Raw genomic sequence first — 27,897 nt, forward strand, 5'->3', positions numbered from 1 at the left:
TTGTCCTTAATAGAAACTCAAGTTTTTTGCCTGCCAAGTCTCCAGAGCTTTGCTCAATGGAGTCTCGGGCTTTACCCTCTACATATGGGAATAGAAATGCAAAAGAAGAACTTGTGACTTATGACTTATCACTTGTTTATATATGGATATATGATTTAGAATTTTGACTCTATGGTAAAATGAATAATGTGGAAATAGGTATCAAGTGATAACATTTGTACAACCCAATGGAATTGCTTATTGGCTCTGGGAGTGGGGGAGGAAAAAGGGGAGGGGAATAAAATGAATCATGAAAACATGGAAAATATTTAAAAAGATAAAAGAATAAAAAGGAATCTCTGCCTTAGGAATGAATGTTATGGCAAAATTATAGCAAAGAAAAGACAATTAGAACTTCTTTGGGTCTTACTGTTAGCAGAACTTTTTACATACATTACTATTAATAGAATTACAACTTTAAAAAAATAATTATCCAGTCAGTCAATAAATAAGCATTTATTGAGTGGTGACTAGGTACCAGGTATTGTGTTTAGGTCAGTGATGGGCAAACTATGGCCCACGAACCGGATGCAGCCCCCTGAAATGTTCTATCTGGCCACATGACATTATTCCTAATCTGACAAATACAATGAGTAGGATACAATACAATGAAACTTTGAAAGAGTTGCCTTAGAATCAGACTGACAGATGAGCATTTCCTTTCCTTTGGCCCCCTCTTTAAAAAAGTTTGCCCATCATTGGTCTAGGTGAAGAAACCTGAAAAACCAAAAGATCAATCTAAGAACACAAAAAACTTGTGAATAAAATGAGCCAATACCTTTTGTAGTAATTTTGTGGTAATAGAGTGGGTAGTTTCAAAAATGAAAAGTGGTCAGAGATAAGAGACAGAGGAGATGGGGGTGCATTCAAATCCAGTTTACAAATGAATATAGAATGAATAGCAGTTTACAAAACCCTTTTTGAGGGGTGTAGAGTGGGGAGGAGAGAGACTGAATCTTTTATATTCTACTACTAACAGACCCAGATTGGGGAGCTTCTATATGCTTTATTAGTAATTTTGTCATTTGTCCCTCCTTAGACAGCTTGGTTCCTGTTCCCCAACTCCTCACCTTATTGATGCATGGCTTAGTACAAGACTCTATTTGGTTAGTACATTGTAGCTTAGAATTTATAAACTAAAGAGATTCACCAGACTTAGCCTTCTTATAGTAGGTATGTACCTACTTATGTATAATTATGTCCACCTGCGTACCATTATGACCAGCCTTTAAAAACATCCAATACATGGGGGCTATACAATGATAGAAGCAATGGAGGGAAAGGACTTGGATGGGAGAAATAGAATGTAGTGTTTTGCTCCCAAAGAGAACAAGGAAAGGAACCACCAGTGAACTTGACTGGGGATCTTATGGTAAGTGTCTTGGAACTTATAATAAGTTTCTTCTGGGTAGACATTGTAGATAAAAGATACCATTTTTTGGGAAAAGAATTATATGACTCAGGACTGAATCTCATGCCAGTAGAGGAGATATATGAATTTCTAAAGGGAGCCATTGCCCAAGGTAGTAGATGAAAGTTGGAAGCAGAGATAGGATGAATTGGCCCAAGGAACCATTAGTAAACACATAAGAGTGAGGAATAGATCTGGACCTCATGAATCAGAAAATAGAGTAACTATACACCATACAACCCTGTTTCTATTTCATATTATTTCTTTCATCAATTGAGGTTTCTAAGAGTGAGACATAATTTTTAAAAAAGGGAGGGTAGACGTTTTCTTGTTTCATACTACTTCTGTAAGAAAAAATTATCTCAGAACTTCAATGTACTACTCTAGAACTTAAAACAAGACAAACAAAACAACTGTATAAATTGAGATTTTTTTTAAAGGTACATATTGAATTGTACAAACCAATAGAGAAGTTAGATATGAAAGAGTTGTCATTTTTTAAGTTGGAACATTGAAAAATGTGCATATATCTCAGCACCACACAGTATATTCATAAAAACAGACCAGGTGCTAGGGCATGGAGAAATGATAGATATAAAAATGTAGGAATATTTAACTCATACTTATAAGCAACAGATTATAGGGTTTTGTTTTATTATCCAATGTGTCCCCATTTTTCATTTTATTGGATTTATATTTTTTATCAGTCTCAATGTTTTTCGAATTTTTTTTACATTCTTTGTTAGAAACACATTACATCGCATCAATTACTTTATTTTAAACTTTTTTTCTAAAGATGGCCCTTTGTTTATTAGTTTATTTTTCTCTCTTATTTTAACTAGTTATGAAATTTTTCTCCCTCTCTTTTCACCCTCTTTTAGTTAAGTTGATTCTCTTTCTTCCTTTCACCTAGTCCAATTCATTAAATTTAAAATGTCTTTTCTGTACCCCTTTCCAAAAAGAATTTCTCTGTCTCTTTTTCATTAATCATCCTCTCTTTGTGTTTTCTCTAGATGCTTATCCTCTCATTCCTGAGCCCTTATAATTATCTGGCCTCTCTTTTCCCTCTGTATACTTCATGTGAGCAATACTTTCCTCTCAATGTGCTTTCTATCACTGTCTTGCAGGGCTTGCCTCATTGGATTCACTTTTTACATTGTACCTCACTCTCAGAACAATGCCAGTTATTGAAGGTTCAATGAGACAAGTTCCTGTTCCATTGCAGGACACCTCCCCACCACATGCCTGATTATATAGTTCATTAATAATCTATATCACCTTTTGGTTTCCTTTTCTCCTCCTTATTTGTTTCAAAGGTTTTTTCCTGGATCCATGCTCTCCCATTCCTCAAAGTGCCAGTTTTCTCCAGGGGTTCAAACTACTTCACTTCTGATATAGGACAAGTATACTTTTCAAGCACAAAATCCCCTAGACCAGTGATGGGCAAACTACCGCCTGGGGGCCAGATGTGGTCCCCTGAAATGTTCTATCTGAACATTTTTCCTAATCTGACGAATACAATGAGTAGGATACAATAAAATGAAACTTCGAAAGAGTTGCCTTAGAAATGGACTGACAGATGAGCATTTCCTTTAGTTTCTTTAAAAAGTTTGCCCATCACTGCCCTAGACTACACATAGTATAAAGTTCTCATCTTCCTTCATAGACCTTTTCTCTTCACCCCAGAGGAGCATTAATCAGTGGAACTCTCTTCTATTATCAAAATAAAGCCTTTCCCTGCTTCCTCCCTTTAAAAAAAATCCACCCTATCCCCCAGTCACTCTTCTGTAGGTTCTTTTCTTTCTGAGACCATAGAGATTGACTTCTTCCCATCCTTAGCCCTTGATTTAGCCCTCTCACATCACACACAACCCTTGCACAACCCTCCTCCATATCTCTTTGAACTTATACCTTCCCATGTTGTGAGGCAGTTCCACAAAAAAACATTGATTCATCCACAGGCAGGGTTTCACCAGGTTCTGTCCATAATGCCCCTGTCTACCTCTTCTCTGTTAACCTCTACCAGACTTCCATCTTCTCCTCTGTCTCTTTGTGTACATTTAGGGAGAAGTTTCTCTGTTGTCCTCTATTGTTGTTGTAACTATCCTTGCCTGCTGTGTTTATTGACTTCTTTCAGTTCTGTTATTTGATGTGTTCACAAAAAAAATTATCTTTTCATTTCTGTTTTTTTCTTGAAATATTTCAAATACCTTCTTATTTTGAATGTCCATTTCATGTACAGTTGAAACTCAGTTTTTCATGGTTTTGCTCTTTAGAAAAAGTTATTCCATTCCCTTCTACTTTTTGTTTAGTGGGTATAGAATAGTCTTGCATTATTCCAATGGCCCTTCTTTTTTTGTATTTAAGTCTTTCTTCTGAAGGTTTGCAAGGGCTTGTTGTTTATGAATGGGAATGCTAAATTTAACACTATGAGATTTGGAGTTTGCAGGTTTGGATTTTTTTTCTGGAGGCTATATCTGAATTATTTCCATTGTAATTTCATTTTCTATGTTCAAAAATTCTTGTGGTTCCCTTCTATTATTGCCTCCTTTTGGTATTAAAAATATTTTGACCTGTTATTTTTTTTTCTGGGAGACCAATGATCCTTAAGTTATTTCTCTGTAGCTTGTCTTTGAAATTAGTACATTTTGCCTGCTTAGTGACCCTTTTTTCTTTTAATATTATTGCTTTTTGCTTCTCTTTTTTTAGATTATCATTCATTTCGTGTATTTGCATTCTCAATCTATCATTCTCTCTTTTGTTTCATTAGTGAGACTTACCATTTCAGATTCTAGATTTTTTTTCTATTCTGGTCATTATTTATTATTATTTTTATTGCTTGCAAGCTATAAATTCTCCTCTCTTAATTGGCACTTCTCTTTTGAACCATTCAGGAATTCTCATATTCCACAGTGTCCTCTGTCTCCTCAGGTTTTGGATAATTTTATTTTATTTTATAGTATTTCTTCATCATTGACTCAACTTGTTTACTAGATTTAAAGGTCGTATTTTCTTCTATTGTTACTATTTTTACAGTTGATTCTCCTTTTTTCCTTTCAAGGTTTTTGAGCTTTTTCTTAAAATCTTTGGTAATTTCAGACTCCCTCACCCTCACGCTGCTTATTTTCCCTTTTGCTTGCTTTCTGAATTTCTACCTTCTGATTATGTTTTCCTTCTTGTCAAGATTTCAGTGTCTCAGCATCTTCCTCCTCTGGACAATTCATGGTTTAGGAGCCTAAACCAGGTCTCTATCCCAGTTGACTTTTGGTTGGTCAAAAGTAACACTAGCTGAATGCTATGTTCTTTCTCTCAGGCTTAGTGAAGTGTTGCATATAGCATTTGCCATCTTCCCTGATGCTCTTATCATCTATATATACAATGTCCTATCCTAACATCCTGACTCATTCACTCTGGCCCTTACTTCTTTGGATGGGAATTGGACATTCAGAGCTTTGCAGTTCTGGTGCTATAGGGTTGTGGTGTCTGGAAATCTTTTGCACCTGAGGGGGCATGGCCACCTGGTCATTTATTACAGGTAAGGTAAATTTTTGCAGAATGGAGCTGGGGGCGCCATGGTACTGGAAAGTGTGTATGTGGGAGAATAGAGTATAGAGCTAGATTTTGTTATAAGTCTGGGTTGTGTTCCAGGATGTCTATTGCAGTCTCATTGCAAGTAGTGAGGGAGGGGGGCTAGAGGATCTAACTAGGCTCAGCATCAGTGATTCTTAAATCATCCACATAGGGATTTTTTTCATCTTATTTTGTATTCTTTGTCTCCTTGATGTTGGAGACAGCTGTAAATGCTTTATTTTTGGTACAAGATTTCTCTTTTTGAGAGGTTTAAGAAGTCATAAAGATCAGAGAATGATCAGTTCCCCATATTGTTGCTCGTGTGGCCTGAGTCTTCTAAACTCATCCTTAATAAAAGCTAACACAATAAAAATAGTAATTAATAAAGGACCATAGCCACAAGATACAAACCTAAATATAAACTTAAAAACTGCATCTTGAATAAGTGGGTTAAAAACATACAGAGTATCAATTAATAAGTATGTAAAAATGATAATATTAAGATAACATGTTAAATTTTGGAAATGTCCTAATTATCCTCAGAAGAAAAATTATATGTTTGGAAATATACACTAACAATAGAAAAATAAGTATATAATTAAAAAAACAGAAAATTAAGAAATAAATAGTATGTAGATAAATGTAAATGAGTCAATCTTAAAAGTTAGAAGAAAACAGAAAAGATGGAAAGCAAAAGATTAGGAAATGATAAGCAAAATTAAAAGCCTTTACTTTGAAAAGACTAACAGAATTGATGATTCTTTAACCAACTTGATAACTTCATTCATGCTTAAAAAAAAAGAAAATCAAATGATCAGAATATAGAAAACTCAAGTTTAAATCAGAGCAATTAGAGAAGTAAAAGTAAATATCTAATACACTATAAACAATTATAAATGAACAAATCCAAGTATAGATGAAGGCTCATAAATTATAAAATTTTGAAATGAATAAAAAATGAACTAAAGATATTACATAATTGGACTGGAGGTTATAAATAAGTAAAGGAGGAAAAGTATGATCCAAACATTTTCAAGTGAATTCTATTAAACTTTAAGGAGAAATTAATGATCATACTACAGAAGTCTTTCTCAAGAATTGAGAAAGAAAATATTTTCTCAAGCTCTTTATATTAGTCAAATATACTAGAGCTCATAATAGGGAAAGAAAAAACCAAATAAATAGATCAATAACTAATGAATATTATTGTAAAATATTTTAATTTATTTTTAATTTTTAATTCTAGAATGAGGGAAAACCTACAGAATTGTATTAAAAATTATTTACCATGACTAACTTGGATGTAATCCAGACATTCAACTGGTTCAACATTAGGGTCAAAATATAATTGATCATAGTAGAAACAAAACGTACTTAAAACATATTTACATCAGGAGGTGCAGAAAAAAGCCTTTAACAAAATATACCAGTCACTTTTGCTAAAAATTCTAAAAACCTGTATGTATAAAAGAATGATGTTAAAATGATAAAATAAGAAACTAGAATTATTTGGTGTTGAAAATGCCAAATGCTTTTCAAATGAATCCAATGTTAAAGCAAACATATCCCCTTTATACACTGGTATGATACATTTTTACAACAAAATACAAAATATTTTACAATATATTAGGAATAAATTAAAGTATAAACAAAACCAAAAATTGTCTCTATAAGAAATGTTATGTTTTATTTAGAAAACAACAGAGAATAAAGCTCCTTCCCCTCCTCCCAGAAACTAGAAAAAGAATGAATCTACATAATTTTCAGTATTTTAACTAGTAATAACCCATTCTTTAAGGAAAGAAAAAAAGTAGATATCTCATTAAAATAACCCCAAACTTGCATAAAATATTAGGGACTCAATATGGCAAAATGCATTAAAATTATGTAAATATAATTATAAAAATCAAAGAAATAAATAATAAATAATTGAGGACAATTCATTGTGTAATGTTGGGTTGAACTAAATTATTTTAAAATAATATGTTCCTTAAACTAAGCTATAGACTTAAAACTATATGCACTAACTACCAAGGGAGTATTTTTCTAGAGCTAGATTTCTCTCTCAAAAGTTACTAGTGATCTTTTAAAAGTCAAAAATAATGGGTTTTTCTCAATCCTGATCCTTCTTGACTTCTCTTCAGCCTTTGCAGCTGTCAATAGCCCTATTCTTGATACTTTTTCCTGGTTCTCCTCCTATGTGTCTGATCATTTTATCTTAATTTCCTTGCTGGCTCTTCCTGCATGTCTTGCTGACTGTGGATATCCTCCATGCACCTTCCCTTCTCCTTTTTTAAGATCTCACTTGGTGATTTCATCCTTTCAATAAATTCAATTATCTTTTCTGTACAAATGATTTCTAGGTCTATAATTTTCCTAGTGTGAGAATTTATTTTTTATATACTATATTATCTTTATATCAGAGTCCTGGATTATAAAGGCTTAGGATCAATTCCTATATATTAGGGAGAATTCTCCTGGCTTTATTCAATCTAGAGATTTTTGCATTCTTTCCTCCCCCACCCCCCTGAGGAATGTGGTCTTTTCCCAGACTGGCAAAGAGGAAAAGTTCTATAACACTTTTCTCACAGACTTGCAGAACTTGACCTTTCAGTTTGGGGAAAGGCTGAAGATCTGAGGGATCACCTCCTAATTAGCTATCACCAATTAAAGATGTCTTGGATGTTTGAGGTTGGGGCTGACTAATGATTTCCCCAAAAATGAATATGGGTACCTGTGCCAGGATTTTCCATCTGTCTTATGATGATCAAATCATTTGACCACAATTAGGATGTTTTGAATGATCAATTAATAAATTATTTTAAAATTAAGGGAAATCAGTTTTTTGAGATAATTTTAATGGCTACACTAATTTATTTCTGAAATTACAGCCGTGGATCAGTCAATCAGGAAATGAACATTTATTAAGCATCTACTATGTGCCAGGCACCATGCTGAGCAGTGGGGATATAAAAACAGGCAAAAGAGAGTCCTTGCCCATATGAAGTTTACAATTGGAAAGGGGAGACAACATGCCAATAAATATATACAAATCAAATTATATATGGGATAAATAGGAAGTAATTAAAAAGAGGGAAAGTGCTGGAATTAAGAGGCATTAGGGAAGGCTTCCTGTAAAAGGTAGGTATTTAGCTGGCACTTAAAGGAAACTAGAGAAGTCAGATTTTGGAGTGGAAGATGGAGAACACTGCAAGCATGGGGTCCAGTCAGAGGAATGTCTGCAGCCAAAAGAGAGTGTCTTGCTTATGCAACAGTCAGGAGGCCAGCCACTAGGTTGATGAATTCATGTTGATAATATTAAATACCTATTGGACATTTCAAACTCTATGTTCTATAAACATCATAAAATGAACATATCCAAATTATTCTCATTATTTCCCACCCTTCTTCTCCCTACAATATCTCTAATATTGATATCTTCCTCCTCCTTGTCATCACGGTTTGCAATATTGTTGTCATTCTTTACTCTTCATTTGCATCCACTCCACATATCAAATCTGTTAACATGTCTTGCCAATTAACATGTCTGCTTTCTCATCTCTCTGATATCTATCCTACCTCTTATGTATTTAGGGGTTTTAAAACTCTTCTCAGCATCAGCCCCTTCTTATCTTTCCAGTCTTCTTATAACTTATTCCTTTTCAAATATTCTTCAATCTGGCAGCACTGACATAGTTGGTGTCCCTTATTCAAAAACCTCTATCTCCCACAGCTGTCATTTCACTGGCTGTTCCCTATCCTTCGAATTCTCTTCTTCCTTATCTCTGGCTTCCCTGTCTTCCTTCAAAACTTAGCTCAAATCCAACTTTTTGCACAAAGCCTTTTCTACCTCCCCAAACTTTCACTACTAGTGTGTACCCAAAGAAATTATTTCCAAATTTACAGTGCATACATCTTGTAAGTATGTATTTATAGTATTCTATTGCAAAATTGTTTTCATGTTGTCTCCTCCATTAGAATATTAGGTCTTTGAGATTGGAAGTTGTTTTTGCCGTATCCCATCTGACCTTATACACATCCCAAGTATCCCAAGAACTTATGATAACATCTGAGACATGGCAAATGATTAATAAATATTTCTTGAATTACTGATTAAAAAATAAAATCTGTTTGAAGGAATAAAAGGCTAGAATCTCAAATGAAAACAATGAAAAGAAATATGAATGCAAGGGAACTATTACTTTCCAACTTCAATTTACATTATAAAGTAGTCATAACAAAAATCATTCAATACTACTTTAAAAAGAAAGTAGATCAGTGGAGTAGACTTTATAAATAAGAATCAGAAAGATATAACTCAATAATTCAGTCTTCAACAAACCTGAGAACATAAGTTGCTTGGGGAGCAATTTAAATTTGACAAGAATAGATGGGAAAACTAAAAAGCTGTTTAGCAAAACATAGGTTTAAATCAAAGTTTATATCACATATTACAAGTTCCAAAAGGGACTTGACAAATGTAATAACAAATAAAAATAATCAGGTGAACGGCTTCACCTTTCTTTTCAACTATAGTTGGGGGGAAATTTTAAACCAAAAAGCAATAGAGATAACATTTCCTTATATTTCACTGAAAAAATTGAGGACATTTGACAAGAGCTTTTTCAATGGAAATATGTCTTTCTAGTTCATGGAAATCCATGTGCCATGATACCAATAAGGGGCAGGTAGGTGACTCAGTGGGTAGAAAGGTAGGACTAAAGTCAGAAAGACTTCAGTTCAAATTTGGCCTCAGTTACTTACTGGCTGTGTGACCCTAAATCATTGAATCCTGTTTACCTCAATATCCTCAACTGCAAAATGAACTAAAGAAGTAAATCCAAACTTCCACTATCTTTGCTAATAAAACACCAAAAGGGGTTAAGATGGATTGGCCATTCCTGAAACATCTGAACAACCACAATAAACACCAATAAAAGAATTTGGGGGTTTTCAAAGAATCAGATTTTGTGGTCAAGAATAGAATGGGATCATTGAAAGTGCTCTATACTTTCATAAAAGTGGCTCAGCTTAGTTACCTCCTATTAAATTCTGATCCTGGCTCCTTTTACATCTGCAGCACCTATCTACAATATATGCAATGATGCGCTAAATTAATAGAGTTCTCATTTGGCTGAAGACCATGGTCTGGAAAATAGGTATTCTCCACCTATTCTGTCTTTCCTTGGTTAATTACTAGGTTGATTTAAAAAATCTACTAATTTTATAAATAGCTATTTAGTTTGGCTATTTTTCCATCCCAAGATGTCCAACTCTGTGGCCTCTTCTGGGGTTTTCTTGGCAAAGATTCTGCAGTGTTTTCCCATTTCCTTCTCCAGATCATTAAGTAGACAAAGGAAAATGAGGCTTCTAACTATGTGACCCTGGCCAAGTCACTTAACCTCCATTCTCTAGCCCTTACTGCTCTTCTGTCTTGGAACCTATACAGTTTTAATTCTAAGATGAAGGGTATGGGTAGAATAAAGAAAGAAAATGAGACAGATAGGGTTATGTGACATAACTCATATGAAAAGATATGTCTCTAAGAGCAGATTTGAACTAGAAAATCAGTCTTCCTGCCTCCAGGCCAGGAATTCTCTTGGTTAGAAATCAAAGATTGATCTTTCATTCCAATACCTCTTTACCTTTCCTTTTAATCTATTGTCCCCTAGCTCTACTCATTTTTTTCTATGATTTTGAATTGTACACTGACCTATTTTCCCCAATCACTTCTAGATTTCTCATCTCCTTTTATGGAAACTGTTTCCTTGTGGCATCCTCATTCCATTCTATACTTCCCTTCCAATATGTTCTCTGCAACTCCCATTCTACTTTTTAAAAACTGTTACCATTTGTCTTTTTTTAACCCCTTACCTTCCATCTTAGAATCAACACTGTATATTGCTTCCAAGGCAGAAGAGCGATAAGGGCTAGGCAATGAGGTTAAGTGACTTGATCAGAGTCCCACAGCTAGGAAATGTCTGAGTTCAGATTGAACTCAGGACCTCCTGCCTCCAGGAATGGCTCTCTATATCCATTGAGCCACCTCACTGCCCCAAGCTACATTTTGTATCATGTTCCCTCCCCACTCCCTGCCAACTTCTGGAAATTACTTGGTGTACATTTTATATCTAGCTACTTTGGCATGTGCTACTTTTTTTTTTTACCAGTAAAATAAAACTTCTTGAAGACTAAGAGTGTTATTTTGCTTGTATATACCTGGGGGCTTTGTATCATGTGATAAACAGTATCTACTTAATCAGTGTTTACTGATTACATCCTATTATAGGTGATTCTTTGTGCTCAATTTCTAGTTCTCCATGATGTTGTAGGAGGACATAATTGATACTCCCAGGTTATGTAGAGGTAGCTCTCCTCTCTCAGAAAATAGCAAATGGTGTGTGTGTGTGTGTGTGTGTGTGTGTGTGTGTTACAGAGAGACAGAGAGAGAGAGAGAGAGAGAGAGAGAGAGAGAGAGAGAGAGAGATAGAGAGAGAGAGAGAGAGAGAGAGAGATGACAAGAGGATATGGAAAGAGACTGGGTAGAACCTGTGTATTATCCTATGGTGTTTAGAAGAGCAAGTTGCTATCAAACTTGAGTAAAACAAGCCATTGCTTTAATTCCTGTCAGCTTCTTTTCCCATCCATACTTAGGGAGTTACCAGTGGCAGCTCATTCTAGTCTTTGGAAAAGAAGCTGATGGTTGGCGCTAAACTGACCTCTCAATTTCCCAGCTCTATCTAGAGTCTCAATTTAGTGAAAGGGCACAGCCAGGTGGAAGTCTGTTTCTTGATGACAAAGGGCAGAGGGGAGGAAAGTAAATAAATATTTGCATAGCACCTACTAAATGCCAGACACTACACCACTTTTATAAATATTTCTCATTTGATCCTTGCAACCACCTCTCAGGTGTAAATAATAGAAGTAGGTTCTATTATAATCTATTACAGTTGAGTAAACAGAAGCAAATGGAAATTAAGTAATTGTTCAGAGTCCCACATTGATAAAATGTCTGTGGTTGGATTTGAACTAAGATCTTCCTTGACTAGATCCAGGACTCTATCCATTGTGCCACCAACTTACTCTGATGACAGATTCTATCATGACAGTTTGAAAACAGATTATTTTACTAGCCAAAAGAAGATGTATGAGGCATTCATGCCCACACAGGGAGAAATAATATTCTAATTTAGTGACATATTTCCATAACTACATTAAAGGCTATGCACTGAGTACAATAAGTCCTTATCCTTGGGTACACTACATACTAGCTCATCAATACTGTGCCATTCTGAAGCAAACTGGACCTTACAATAGAAATACACATTAAAAATTATCAATAAAGAAGCAAGGGATAATTTTCCCCTTCTGTTAATTCTATATGACATTAGAAAACAGTATATCTTCACATTCAAATAATTCCATTTACTGGATATATCCACATGATTAGTTGGTATGAATATCCTTTGACTGAGAAATAATATAATCAGTAATATATCCCAAAGAGGCCAAAGAAGGAGGAAAAGAATTAATATGTAAATATGCATACAAACATACATACTCATATAAATAACCAGTATAAAGTAGTAATAGAAAGAAATACGATTTTAAAAGGGAACCTGGAAGTCATGTACAAAGTGTCCAAAAATCAAATGAGCATAATTTATAAATTTTATCACATATGGATTAAAATTTATATCCTTGAAATATATATGTATATATATATGTATACATATACCTTGGAGATATTATTGGTTTGGTTCCAGATTATGCCAATAAAATGAATATCACAATAAAATGAGTCACATTTTTTTTGGGTTTCCCAGTGCATATAAAAGTTATGTTTATGCTACATTGTAATCTATTAAGTGGGTAACATTACTTTGTCTAAAAAAGGTTTATATCTTAATTATAAAATAAATTATTGTTAAGAAATTCTATCACCTCAGACTTCAGAGAAGACTAATCTTTTTGTTGGGGAAGGGTCTTGCCTCCAAGTTTATAGCTATTGACTGATCAGTGTAGGAGTTGCTGAAGGTTGGAATGGCTGTGGAAATTTCTTAAAATAAGACAACAATGAGGTTTGCCTCATTGATTAACTCTTCTTTCCATTTCCTTCCACTTCAACATTTAAAGGTCATTTTAGGTTTATTAATTGGCCTAATTTCAATATCATTGTGTTTCAGGGAAGAGGGAGGGAGTGAGATAGGGAACAGCCAGAACATGGAGCAGTTAGAACATGCCTAACATTTATTAAGCTCCTCTTCTTACTTGAGTGAGATTTGCGGAGCCCCAAAACAATTATAACAGTAATATCAAAGATCTCTGATTGCAGATTAACATAACAGATATAATAATAATGAAAAAGTTGGAAATATTGCAAGAATGACCAAAAATATGACATAAAGAACAATATGAGCACATACTGTTGGAAAAATAGACTTGTTTTATAAAAGCTACCACAAATCTTCAATTTATACAAAAAACAATCTCCAGGAAGTGCAATAAAACAAAGGAGCATAAAATAAGGTATACCTGTATATTGTTCTAGTCTCCCTGATCATCCTCTCCCATTCTAATCAACACAGTAAATAAGTCTATTAGTAGCCCGTATAAAGGGACAATATAAGGAAATGTGATTTTAAAGGGAAATCTGAGAGTCATGTAAAAATTGTCCCAAAGATTAAAGAAGCATGATTTAACAATCCTATGTTATATTGACCAAAATTTACATCCTGATAATGTGTGTCAAATCAGGAGAAGCCATCTGGGTGCTGCCTGTTAAGGTTCTGATAAATTCAAGACAAAGTCCAGTTCTTTATAGCTCCAGACCTCAAAAAGGTGCTGACAACTTTGAGATGAACCAATTATGTTAATGACCTAATCCTAAGGTAGATGAGAGTTGGTCTGTTTACTCACACCGAAAACCACCCCCAAAACAAAAAAACAAAATCACTTTATAAAAGTGAGACCTGAAACTCCTCCCTCCTCAGCACTCTTCTATGCCTATTGGGTTCATGCTACCCAATGCTACCAATTCTAATCCATGGTTACAGGAGTGATATTCTCTTCCTCTCCCTCTCCCTACTCTCCATCCTTTTCCTCATACTTCATTCCTTCACTATACATTTCCCTATCTTGGCTGGGGTGTCTGCTTCTGTATCCCTCCCTACTTTTCATCACTTGTCTCTGTCTCTTATTTAAAATGTGGTTGCTGCTTTGTTTCTCACTGTCAATCCTACTCTTTCCCAGTGAGTACAGAAAGGACTGTGGTTCCTGCTCTCATTTCATAATTTCATAAATTATCCACTGTAAGGGGGAAAAAGGTTTTTTTGGTCATCAGAGGACTGAACAATTATCAATCCTCAATTAAGAATAATCTCAAGTCAAAATTGACTTTCATGGAAGTTTATTTACAATTGAGAAGAGAGAGAAGAAATAAGGAAATAAGAATCTAACACAGTAGATAAGTTACTATGATCCTCTAATTAATCCAGGTAGATCTAATTAATCCTCAGCTGAGAGTCAGAGGCCTGGAGGTGAATGAAGCAATCAAAGAGTCTATTAAAGAGAAGTTCTTAAGAGAAGATCAGGCAGATTCAGTCTTTAAACTCACCACGTGAACTTGTAAAGAAGATATTGAAAGCAGTCTCACCAAAGTCTCAGCATTCCAGCCAGCACTCCTCCACGAACCAGAAGAGCTCCTTCACCAGCTGACTCTCAGCTGACTGAGGACCTTCACCTTTTAAAGGGGTCACTTATGCATCACTTCCCGTGCCTCCCTCCTAGTTTGCATGTCCAATCACAATAGACGTTTCTCATAGGACTGCTTAGGGGGCAGTTAGTTGATTCTGATTTGTCACCCACTCTAGCACACATGGGTTACGGACCTCCCAAAATTGGAGGTGCTCTCACCTTTGGTGATTAAATCTAAAGATGGACAGTGTAGACTTAATCTAATTGTCACACCACACACACATACATATGCAAATGTATTTGTAGTCTTTGTCCTAGCAAATAATTTTGGGGAAAAGTGACAGACCATTAAGAGGGGAATGGCTGAATAAATTGTGGTATGTTAATATAATGTAATATTATTGCACCATAAGAAATAATGGACTAATGAGTTGGTAATGTTTTTAGTTCCTCTCAAAGTAATTTTCCCATGAAGCTTATTAAAAATCAATGGTTATCCTTAACTTAAATCATATGAATGCTTTATATTAATTCTTTAAGAAAAAGAAAGTTGGTGGTCACTGATATCTTTAAGTGTGATGTTGATGACAGTAGAACATGAGATATTTTCATCTTGCCCAGTAATATCTTTGACCTGACTGACACAAGAATAGTGCTCTCTAGCTTTCTGGTCTGTGATCTACTATGATGTTCTTATAAGTCTGCTTGTTCAGGTATGCCTCACAGTGCTCTCTTTTGTTGAAGTTCAGTATCTCATCACTGAGAATCAGTTCAGATTTTCAAGATATGTTACTTTGGCATGAATTTGAGCTCCCGAGCTTAGGACAGAACCTATTCTAAAGTTTTCTGTAATTTCTTACAGCAACAAAATAATCCTTTGTTTATTTTAATTGACATTCTTTCCTAGATAATATTCTTTTTTCTGTCTTCTTGAACACATTATTGTTAATGAAATTCTGAAATTTAAACATTGCATATCTTGGAGTCTCAAGCACAGAGTTTTTATTTGGCAGTTTGATAAATCAGTACCTTTTCTATTCAAAAGTTCTGGACAGGTTTCTCATATTACTTAATGTTTTTCTTGGAGCCCTGTGATCCTTAAATTATTTCTGTGTATTTTTTATTCAAAAGGAATTGCTTTGAATTGTACAGATTTCATGTTTTCTTTTAAAGTTATCTTGGCTTCTTTTATGCCAAATTTCCCTTCATTTCTCTTTCTGCATTTCAGAGTTCCAAATTTCTTATTTTCTTTTTTTCAAAGTCTTTAGCACTTTAGAAAGATTTTTTTTATATTTTTGAATTTATTTGCTATTTTGGGCATTTTTGCTTATTTCTATTTTGAAAGTTTTGATTTCTAAATATCTATCCTAATATATCTTTTAACAAATTTTTAGATCTCCTTGAGCTCCTTGGAATTTTCTGATATTCATAATTTCTGATGAAACAACACTTTTCTCTTTTTTTTTTACTGGAAATCTAGGTTTCATTTTCTTTCAAATCATAAAATTATCAAATATGCTATGGCTTTTTAAAATTCTTGCTCTTTTTTTCTTTTCTCTTTGTAAATCTTACTGTTTGTTAACTTATTTTGATGTCTTCCTCTTCTCTTGGAGTTTTTGACTTTTTATTATATTGCCTTTTTAATATATTACTGGTAGTTTGTTTCTGGCTTCTCTATTTACTGTTATATCCTTCTATATTGCACTTGTGTGACTCATGGCATATTTTCCTGAATAGATATTTATAAGTTTGAGCTTCCTCAGCTTTCTTTAGTTAAGAATCATAAAGGTCATCCTGGGTCTCTGCTCATATTAAACTACCTATAGGAAAGGAACTCATCATAGGTAGGCTTCCCCTGCCTCTCAGTTATGGGATCTTTTTCCTGTTTTCCTGGTTCTATGTTATTGAGTCTCTAGCTATCTATCCCACACAATGGAGACTTTCCCCCGCCCCCCCCCCCATGTGAATGGAATGAATAAAGATTTTCCACTTCTTGTGAGGTGTGATTGGTTCACATTGAATCACTGTGCTGAAGACATTGAGAGGGCTTATCACATCCTGATCCTGAAATATAAGTTTGTGGTATATCTTGTGTTGGCTGCTCCTATTGCTAGGGATCAAGAGGAAAAAAAAAGATATTCAAAGTATTTTAATGAGGTTTATTTGATATTATTTAAACTTTTATTTTAACTGGTAGTAATGGCTCTACTTCTTGACCTAGCTTAAATTATTACAATTTTCTAGCCCAATCCTGGAAACATTTATTAAGTACCTACTTATTTTGTTCTAGGCATTGTGATAAGCACTAAAGAAACAATGAGTTTGCCCATCAATTGGGGAATAACTGAATAAGTTACGGTATATAATTATAATGGAATAGTATTTTTCTTTAAGAAAGGATAAGCAGGAGAAGCTCAGGAAAATCTGAAAATATTTAAAGGAACTGACTCAGAGTTAAGTAAGCAGAACCAGAAGAACATTGTATACAGTGACAGGAATATTTTACAATGAACAACTATGAATAACAGCTATTTTTAGCAATACAATGATCAACTTCCAAAGAAGAACTGAATCTGAATCTAGATCAAAGCAAACTTTTTTCACTTTCTTAATTTTTTTCCTAGTTGAGTTTCCTTCCACCAAAAGATTAATATGGAAAAATGTTTTGCATGATTGCACAACTGAAATCTATATGAGACTGCTTACCATCTCAAGTAAATTAGGGGACTGGGCAGGGGAAGGAGAAAATTTGAGACCCAATATATTTTTTTAAATGCTGGAAACTATTTTTACATGTAATTGGGGGGGGGGAATTAAATTTTAAAAAAGAACAGTTCCTGTCCTCACGGCAGTTATATTCTAATATCAGGTGACAAAATAGAACAGGAGTCAGGAAAGTAGGAGGAGGGATACAAAGGGCATACCTATTCAGGGGCATCTTTATTTTTTCCAAACCAAAATGATATTGGTTTAAACTTGTACAATATAGCATAATTTCAAATATAGTAAGTTAAGAATATATCAAATATGTAAGAAAAATAAGAATAATAATCTATGCCATCATACTTGCAACTGCAATTGAGTGATTACAATTTGTCTTGAAATGGGTTACATGTTAAAATGTGAAAATACCATGTGAAGTACAATCTGAATGAATAAAAATAACTCCTTAATTGAATGCATACTAGATGCCATAATCTGAGTATATAAATGCAAATGTGACAACTGTTTTTATCCTCAAGCAGCTTATATTTTTTATTTAAATTTTTTTCTATTTTTTCTAATCATATGTAGAAACAATTTTTGATAATTGTATTCTGACATTTTGTGAGTTAGATTCTCTCCCTTTCTCCCTTCTCTAATCCCTGAGGTGGTAAATAGTTTGACATACACTTTATCAGTGCTTTCATGAAATACATATTTCCTTATTTTCCACATTGGGACTGAAGATACATATCACATATACAATAAAAAAACTCATGAAGGAAATGTGGAGGATGTTATGATTTGATCTGCAATCAGATTCCAATAGTTTCTTCTTTTGTTGTAGATAGTGTTATTTTTTAAGTTATTACATTTTTTATTATTAGTCCTTGGGGTTATCTTAGAACCTTGTTTTGCTGATAGTCCTTCACAGTTGATCAACATTTCTGTTACTGTACATACTGTTATCCCGGTTCTGCTAATTCATTCTCAATCAACTCATATAAATCTTTCCAGGTTTTTCTGAATTCATCCAGCTCTTCACTTCACTTAAAAAGTTTTCCATTACAACCATATATGACAGCCTGTTCAGTCATTCCCCAAATGATGAACACTTCCTTCATTTCAAATTCTTTGCCACTACGAAAAGCTGCTAAAAGTATTTTTGTTTGAGTAGCTTCTTTCCCCCTATCTCTAATCTCTTTGGGATACAGACCCAGTAGTGGTATTCAAGCAGCTTATATTCTAAAAGTAGGAGACAGTATATATAGAAGAGTGATGGCCAGAACCATGTATTTTGTTTTGGAAATTTGATGAGTAATGCCATAGGGGAATAGATTAACACAAACTATTCAAGAACAATGACAGAGTTGATCTGATTATGATTTCAAAACTGGAAGTACAGTTTGGAAAAGGTAGTTATTAAGAACAGGGAGATAATTCAATCATGAATGTATCTAGGCCTAGATATAGTGAAGAATTGAGTTACTTATTGATCAGGGGCAGTGGGGTCCAAGAATAGGTGTCCCAATACTTAAAAGATTAAGCCTTTTGAAATAGCAATTTTGGATCAGATAGAAAACCTAGTGGTAAAAAGATTGCTGAGAATAAAATCAGATCTGAATGGAATAAAGCCTAGATGTAGATAACATATGAATTCACTTATTCTTTCTTCCTTCTTCTTTACGGTAGTTTTCTCTTCATCATAAATAGAAGTCAAATTGCAAGTTTTCTAAAGGAAGGTTCAGATTTTAAAATTAGGAGGAGTGGAGAATGCAAGTAAACTCCTCTGAGAACCTTTTGCATTCTCAATTGCTTTTTTTCAGACCCCACTCTGTAATCTACCAACTCATCCTTTATCCTTATTCCACTCAATTGAATCCCCTTCTCTCTCCATCTCTTGCAACATCCCCTAATGTGACCTATTTTCTACTGCTATGTTCTCTAGAATGCCTTCTTCATAGATAACAAAATAGTTTTGATATTAGACATTTTCCTTTTTCACTCTTTCCATATTCTTGTTCTCATAGTCTTGAGTTACTTCTGTCATTCATTGTATTTGTTCTTACTCACGTATTGAAAAATGGAGATGGAGAAACTCATGTAACTCTGCTGACTGGGTTCACTATACATTTATTTTGCACAACTCTCAGCCAGACTCTCACTGTGAGAAGGCAATTCTTTTATACTTCCCTAATCAGTTAACCATCCCTTTCACCCCAGTGGCATTTCCAAACCTTTCAGGTTTTCTAAGACTTTCAATTGTTCACCCTCTCAACTAAGAATCTTGCTTCATATTTCACTGAAAAATTTGAGTTCAGTCCCTGATAGCTCCTTTTTCTTCCCTCTTTTGTATTGATCAGATGTCTTCACTAATATCTACTTCATCATCTTTGACTCTCATGAAGATGTGGTCCTTTTCTTTATCAAGACAAATCTCTCTACATAGACACTTAATTTCTTACTGTCCCATCTTCTCCAATAGATTTCCTCCCCTTTCATTGCCTCTCTTTTGCTTTTCTTCAATCTATTCCTATCTACTGATTGTTTCTCTATTATATAAATACATGCCCATGCCTCTTTCAGCCTTAAAATATCGTTATCTATCCATTCTTTTGACCATTTGAATGTTTTTTCCTTGTACTTTTAGTATACACACAAGACCAAAGAGCAAGATCTATTTTAAAGTGGGCACAAAATTGTTGTTAGCTATCATCCTACAATCTCCTAACTTTTATGACTAAACTATTTAGAAATGCTATCTACAAATGGTACATCTAATTCATTTCTTCTCACTATCTTCTTAACTCTCTTCTGTCTGGCTTTTGCCCTCATCATTCAGCTGAAACTGCATTCTCTAGAGTTACTAAATTTATCTCTAAATTGCTGAAGCTAATGTCTTTTTTCACAATCTATATCCTTCCTGACTACTCTGCAACTTTTGACTCTGTCACTCACCTTCTTCTCCTTGATATCCTCTTCTTTATGTTTTTTTGTGACACTGCTCTCTCCTAATTTTCTTGTACCAGTCTGACTGAACCTTCTTCCTTACCTTTGCTGTGTCTTCATCTAGGTCACACCTACTTACCATATGCCTCCCAAAACCATGTCCTATGCCTTATTCTCTTCTCCCTTTATATAGGTTTGCTTGGTGATCTCATTAGATTCCAGGGATTAGATTATTATCTCTATGCAGATGATTCTCAGCATTAATCTCTCATCTGAAAGCATCTCATATCTCCAATTTCCTATTGGATATCTTGACTCAAACTCAATATGTCCAGAATAGATATCACAACCTTTTCCTCTTCCAACTTTCCTATTACTGTTCAAGATACCATCATATTCCTAGTCACCTAGACTTAAAATTTAGGTGCAACCTTCAACTCCTCATTATCTCTGACACCCAATATCAAATTAGTTGCTATGTTCTGTCATTTCTAACTTTTTAACATCTCCCCTATAAGAACCTTTCTATCTATTGACTTTACTATCCCCCTGGTAAAGGCCTTCATCGCCTCATGCCTGTACTATTGCAATAGCCTCTTTGTCTCCATTCCTTAGACATTTTTGTTTACTTTCACCTATTCTCCAGTTATCAAACTAATCTTTTAAAAGAAAAGGTCTCTTTTCCATTTGATAGCATCTATTGAGTCCTTATTACCTCCAGGATCTATAAAATCCTATAGCTTCTATAGCCCATCCATAACATTCCCACTTCCTCTGTTTCCAATCTTATTACACTTATTACTCCTTTGTGTACTCTAAACTATCTGTAGCCAATGATACTAGCTGTACTTTGCAAATAATACTTCAACTCCCTATTGTATTTTTATTGGCTTTCTCCAAGCCTGCCATTCTTTTTCTCCTCATCTCTGCCTCTAGATTTCCTTCAAGTCTCAGCTAGAATCTCACTTTCTGCAAGAAACCTTTCCTAATTCTCCTTAATTTTAATGCATTCTTTGAGATTATCTCTAATTTATTCTTGTATGTAGTTGTTTGTTGTAATGTTTCCCTTCATTAGACAGCAAGTTCCTTGAAAGCACTATCTTTTAGTTTTTTGCTTTCTTTTTATCCTGTGTTTGGCATAGCGTCTGGCCCAAAGTAGAAACTTCATAAATGCTAGTTGACATGATTTTATTTGACCCTCTCTAGGGAAATACAGAAATGTCAATGAAGATTAAGAGGTACAAGCCCAGATTATGTGACCCTGGTACATGATGATTATTGAGAAGGAATAATATTCCTAAATTGATAACATTCCTTATATAGTAGAAAGAATATTGGTTTTGAAGTAAGGACGAGTTCAAATATATGCTGCGCCTATTAATAGCTATATAATGTTAGGGAAATTTTTCCTCTCCATGGCACTCAGTTCCATCATCTGTAAAATGATTGGGTTGGACTTTCAAATCTAAGTTCCCTTCCAGGTCTATATCTTGTATTTTTTCTTTCTTTTCTTTTTCATTTTTCATTTTTCATTTTTCTTTTTCTTTTTCTTTTTCTTTTTCTTTTTCTTTTTTTTGTTGCTGGGTCTCTTGATCTTATTCAGACGAGAAGTGCAGCAGTCACTCAAAGGCCAATTCCACTACTGAGCAGCATGGGGGAATTGATATGATGTATTGTCACCCTATGCTTATTAGTCCCATTCCTTAGAAAGCCCAATAGGCTTCATACCCAGTGATGCTCAGGGCTCTGTAGCTCAAGTGATCCACCAGCCTTAACCTTTCTACTAACAGTAATTATAGTTGTGTACCACCATACCCAACCAAATCATGAATTCCAATAATAAAACATCATTAGATGAAATCTATGAAAAGCTATGCAAACAATAAAAAAAGGGTTATTGCCTCTTGGGCAGGTAGCATAGTGGATAGAGTGCCAGGTCTGAAGACATGAAGATTCATCTTTTTGTGTTCAAGTTTGGCCTCAGATACTTACTATCTGTGTGACCCTGGGCAAGTCACTTAACCAGTCTGCCCCAGTTTCCTCATCTGTAAAGTGAATTGGAGAAGAAAATAGCAAACCACTCCAGAATCTTTGCCTAGAAAATCCCAAAAGGGGTCAAAACAGTCAAACACAACTGAAAAGACTAAAACAACAAAATGCCTCGTAGTTTCCTTTCCTAAATTGCTAGCTGAGACATTTATATGATTGAGAAAGGAATACTAAAAAGCATTAAAAAAGAAAACAGTTGCTTAATTATGTTTTAATTCCCAATAAAAAATTTTGAGAGATGAAGATAGCAATTATTTAATTTCATTAATTACTCAGAGATAGTTCTAATTTTCTATACAATTAATCTTTGAATACTCTGACTAGATTAATTAATGAAAAATTTGCAGTGACAGTGTATTTTATACAACATGTATTCTGAATGGAACTAACACATTTTCCTTATAAACCAACTGTAGAAGGTAAGTAGAAGGTAAGAACTTTGAGGGCAAGGACTTTAATTTTGTTGTCATCGTTGTTGTTGATTGTAATCTCTCCTCTATCACATAGCAGTGATATTAGCACATCTCCCACATTAAAAATACTTGGTGATTTGAACTGAATTGACTTTTACTGGCTTACTGAAAAGTTTACAGACTTCAGAGTTAAGAAGTTTTGTCTGGGTACAAATGCTGACTTTACTATCTAACCCTTTGTGTTATGCATATTTATTTTCCTCTCTGGGTCTCAGTTTTTCCTCATTCCTAAAATAAGGGGTTTGAACTAAATAAGTATTAAATCCTTTTCCACTTTTAAATCCTGTGATGTTAATATGCATAGCAATTTTCTCAGGAAATGAATTCAGTTCTTCTCACATTTATTCCCTGTGTATAGTATAGTCTGGTGTTGTTCAAAAACAAACAAACTAGATTTAGATTTAGAAGCCCTGTGTACATATTGGCAGCCCTGTTGCTTACCACCTTTGTGATGCTAGGTATTTTAATTCACCTCTCTTTATGAGGAGGTAGTTTAGGACCAAACAACCTGTAAACTTTCTTCTAGTTCTAAATTTGTGATTTCATGATCATATCCTAATGCCTCATGATAGCATAAAGGTGACACCGGGTTCTTGAAAGCAATTCTAGTGAAGCATAAGACATGACAGGTTTTCCAAGGTGGAAAAGCTTTGAGCCTATTCCTGGTGACTGAATGAATCGGCTGTTGGAGGACCAACTTAGATAAGCACGACTAAGCTCATCATTAGTAAGATGGCTATTGCCCTACTACAACTATGGCACTCAATCAATAAACATTTATAAAGTGCCTTCATATATGCCAGGTCTGTGGTAAGCCTAATGAATTAAAAAACGGTAGCTTCTTCTCTTGGGAAACTCAGAAACTAATGAGGGGAACAAAATTCAAAGAACTATGCCCTAACAAGCAATATACAGAATAAACAGGAAATAATAAGAAAGAAATGACACTAAAACAGGAAACAACAAACTGGGAAAAATCTTTACAACAAAAAATTCTGACAGAGGTCTAATTACTCAAATATACAAGGAGCTAAATAAATTGTATAAAAACTCAAGCCATTCCCCCAATTGATAAATGGGTAAGGGACATGAATAAGCAATTTTCGGATAAAGAAATCAGAACTATCAATAAGCACATGAGAAAGTGTTCTAAATCTCTAATAATTAGAGAAATGCAAATCAAAACAACGCTGAAGTATCACCTCACACCTAGCAGATTGGCTAAAATGATAGCAGGGGAGAGTAATGAATGTTGGAGGGGATGTGGCAAAATTGGGAAATTAATGCATTGCTGGTGGAGTTGTGAACTGATCCAACCATTCTGGATGGCAATTTGGAACTATTATCAAAGGGCTTTAAAAGACTATCTGCCTTTTGGTCCAGCCTTAGCACTGCTTGGTTTATACCCCAAAGAGATAATAAGGAAAAAGACATGTACAAAAATATTTATAGCCGTGCTCTTTCTGGTGGCAAAAAATCGGAAAATGAGAGAATGTCCTTCAATTGGGGAATGGTTGAACAAATTGTGGTATCTGTTGGTGATGGAATGCTGTTGTGCTGAAAGGAATAAAGAACTAGAAGAATTCCATGTGAACTGGAAAGACCTCCAGGAACTGATGCAGAGTGAAAGGAGCAGATACAGGAGAACATTGTACACAGGGACTGATACACTGTGGTACAATTGAACATAATGGACTTCTCTACTAGCAGCAATGCAAGGATCTAGAGCAAGACTGAGGGACTTATGAGAAAGAAAACTATCCACATTCAGAGGAAGAATTGTGGGAGTAGAAACACAGAAGAAAAACAACTCCTTGGATACCTGAGCTGATGGGGATATTATTGGGGATGCAGACTCTAATTGACCACCCCAGTGCAACTATCAATAATATGGAAATAGGTCTTAATCAATGACACATGTAAAACCCAGTGGAAATATGCATCAGCTATGAGGGGGTGTGAGGTGGAAGGGGAGGGAAAGAACATAAATCATGTAACCATGGAAAATTAAAAAAAAGATCCATTGAAGTACTGAGGTAGTCATATTTCTCAAGCAGCTCTTAAATGTAAGATGTGGTGACATCAAGGTGAGATACGCAAGCATTTTGTTTCTTTTCTAGTGGTTCTATTGCTTCTTTTCCTCCCTCCCACATGCTTAGATTTTGGCTTCAAGTCTTCATATATTGTGTCCCACCTTCATCTCCACTTCAAACACAGCCACACAGACCCCCCCCCCCAGACACACAGACACACAGACACACACACAGACACAGACACACACACAGACACACACACACACACACACACACACACACACACACACACCCTTTTATGTCATTCTATTCTGTTTTGATTTCCTGGGAAAGTGTCATACTCTGGACTTTTTCTATTGTCCCTCCTCTTGCCTTTCTTTCAATTACTTCCAACCCACTCAGAGACATAGACTCATACAAGGTTAGAAGAGAAGGAAACTTCAAAAAGAGTCTATTTTTATCATTTTTGCAAGAAATTGAATTTGTTTTGTATCCAATTCCCTTTGGGTTTGGCTAAATGACTGGCTAATATAACATATTAATTTACATTTAGATGTCAATGATTAATAATAATTATCTTATTCTCACAGATTATATTTTCATTTTAACTAGTGTGTATAATGACTTGGGGAATAATTGCAAGGAAAAATTGTTTAACCTTTCAGAATTTCCATTTCTCAATCAACAAAATAGATGTGACAAAATGTGTTTTGTGAACCTCAGAATATTTTAGTGTAATTATAATGAAAATATTTTATAAACTTGGGAGGCTATATATATATATATATATTTATAAACATGAGTTACTAATAACTGGGTTCTACTCTTGGCTTTATTGCTAACTATGGGCGTCTCTTAGTAAGTTTGTTTTCACCTTCTTTATCTAGAAAATTAAGAAGCTAAATTAAGTGTTTCTACTATTTCTTACTACTAAAAAATCTATAATTCAAATGCAATATAATAACAGAGTGAGAAATATTGAACCAGCTAAGGAGACTATTGGGTCATGTGGCCTTTTGTCACTCCACAATGATAATATTTGTGAAGCTTCTTGTTCTATCTATAGAAAAAGGTAGTCCTGAGATATATAGTGCATATCAAACCCTATAATATGCTGGGCTAGATGTAATAAAATTCTAATCTCTTTCTTCCTTTTGTCTTTGCTAAATCTTCCAAACCCTCTGTTCTGATGGAAAAAAACCAACATCACAAAAAGTACATGATGTGTATATGCGATTAAGGCATGTTTATTTTGCTTTATGCCTTTCTCCCCAAATATACAGTTTAGGAATATTTTAGTAAGTATTTTGTATTATGATTTGCAGTACTTTTGAAAGCTTTTCTTTTCCTTAGTAGTGCCAAAAGAAATAATTGAATGTCTATTTTGATGAAAACTCCAATTGGACAGCTTTTATTTAGGTCAGAGTGCTTCATATTTGCATTTTACTTGGCTGGTTATCTTTTGGGCTGAAACCCTTGACAACACTTTGGCTAGGAGATTGGCTTCATTTCTCTCTTCCCATCTTGATTGTCTCTGTGGGGTTTTGCCTTTCTAGGGCCCCTGTGCTTTCTCCTTGCCAAGGCTGGGCTGTCTCACCATTTCCATGTGATCATTAAGTGCTTGGCTTCTTTGCTGTAGGCAGGGTCTCTCCCTTGGGGTCAACACAAAGGGTCCTTTTTCAGCAGCTCATTTTTATATGGTGTATATTTTCCTGCCACTCTCCTATAACAACCCCCTTTTCCCCCCACTTCTCCCCTTACAGGTCTTCTCTCCACCCTCTGATTTTCCCTAATGTGTTATATAAAAAGTTCCATTCCCTTCTACTTTTGTTGGAAGCTGGAGGGATAAACCTAAATGCCATAATTCTCTGTAGGCCTACCATGGAAAAGGAGGACTAAGCTTATTTTCCAAATTCACTGTGAAATGTTTTCTTACTTAAACAGCTCTGTAGAATATGAACCATCTCAAATGAATCTCACTTGATTCTGGTCACTCAATTCCTTTAGCAACTTTATTTATTCTTTGTTTACATTTCCATAGGTAGGTTTGTAATTCTTTTTCTTGTTTCATTCTATTTTTACCTCCATCTCTCTCACACATACAATTTATGTCCCAATTCTAGATCTATATTTGTTATATTACTGTAGAAATAGACTAGGTGCTGTATTGACTTTTCATCCTCAAAATATTAGTGCCTAGCAATTCACCAAGAGAATACTATGATAGCTGATAAACCTGCATTTTTATTTTAATTTTTACTTTTTAACATTTAGAATGCTGTCTTTGTTTGTGAGATATGTCCAGACACTTTTGCTGAGCTCCTCGTGGGAAGCACATCCATAGGTTTGTTTTTTGACCTAATCATGTCGAGTAATCCCTCTCATTCTTTTTTTTTTTTCTCTGCCTCACTCCAATCAAACCTCCTAAAATACATACCATTCCTTTGTGGCATCATTTTCCCTAAAGCTCTCGTTTCTATTGTGTTTCTCCTAATGTTTATCTCTATTTATTCTATACTGAAATACTTTCTCCTATGTATTATTCATTCATTCAGGCATGTGTGACTCTATGTGACAACATGAACTTAAACCATGAGGTTTTCTTGGCAGAAATACTGGAGTTGGATATTTATTTCTCCATCATATCCTCATTTTACTGATGAGGAACTGAGGTAAATAGGAGTTAAGTGACTTGCCTCAGGGTCATACACTTAGTTAAGCATCTGAGGCCAAATTTGAACTCAGATCTTCCTGATTCCAGGTCCAGTACTTTATCCACTGAGCCACTTAGCTGCCTTTCTATTCCCTTTATTTCCTTTATAAAGGGTAGATCTTTTGGAAAACCAAGTTTGACCCTCTTCTCTAGGCCATTTCTATATTTCTATATTTGTAGTTCTTAGTCTAGGCTTCTATTCCTTTCTCCTTTTTCCCCTCCCTTCCTTTCCCCCTCCCTCCCTCCCTCCCTCCCTCCCTC

The sequence above is a fragment of the Gracilinanus agilis genome, chromosome 1 (assembly GCF_016433145.1).
Source record: "Gracilinanus agilis isolate LMUSP501 chromosome 1, AgileGrace, whole genome shotgun sequence".
Lineage (NCBI taxonomy): Eukaryota > Metazoa > Chordata > Mammalia > Didelphimorphia > Didelphidae > Gracilinanus > Gracilinanus agilis.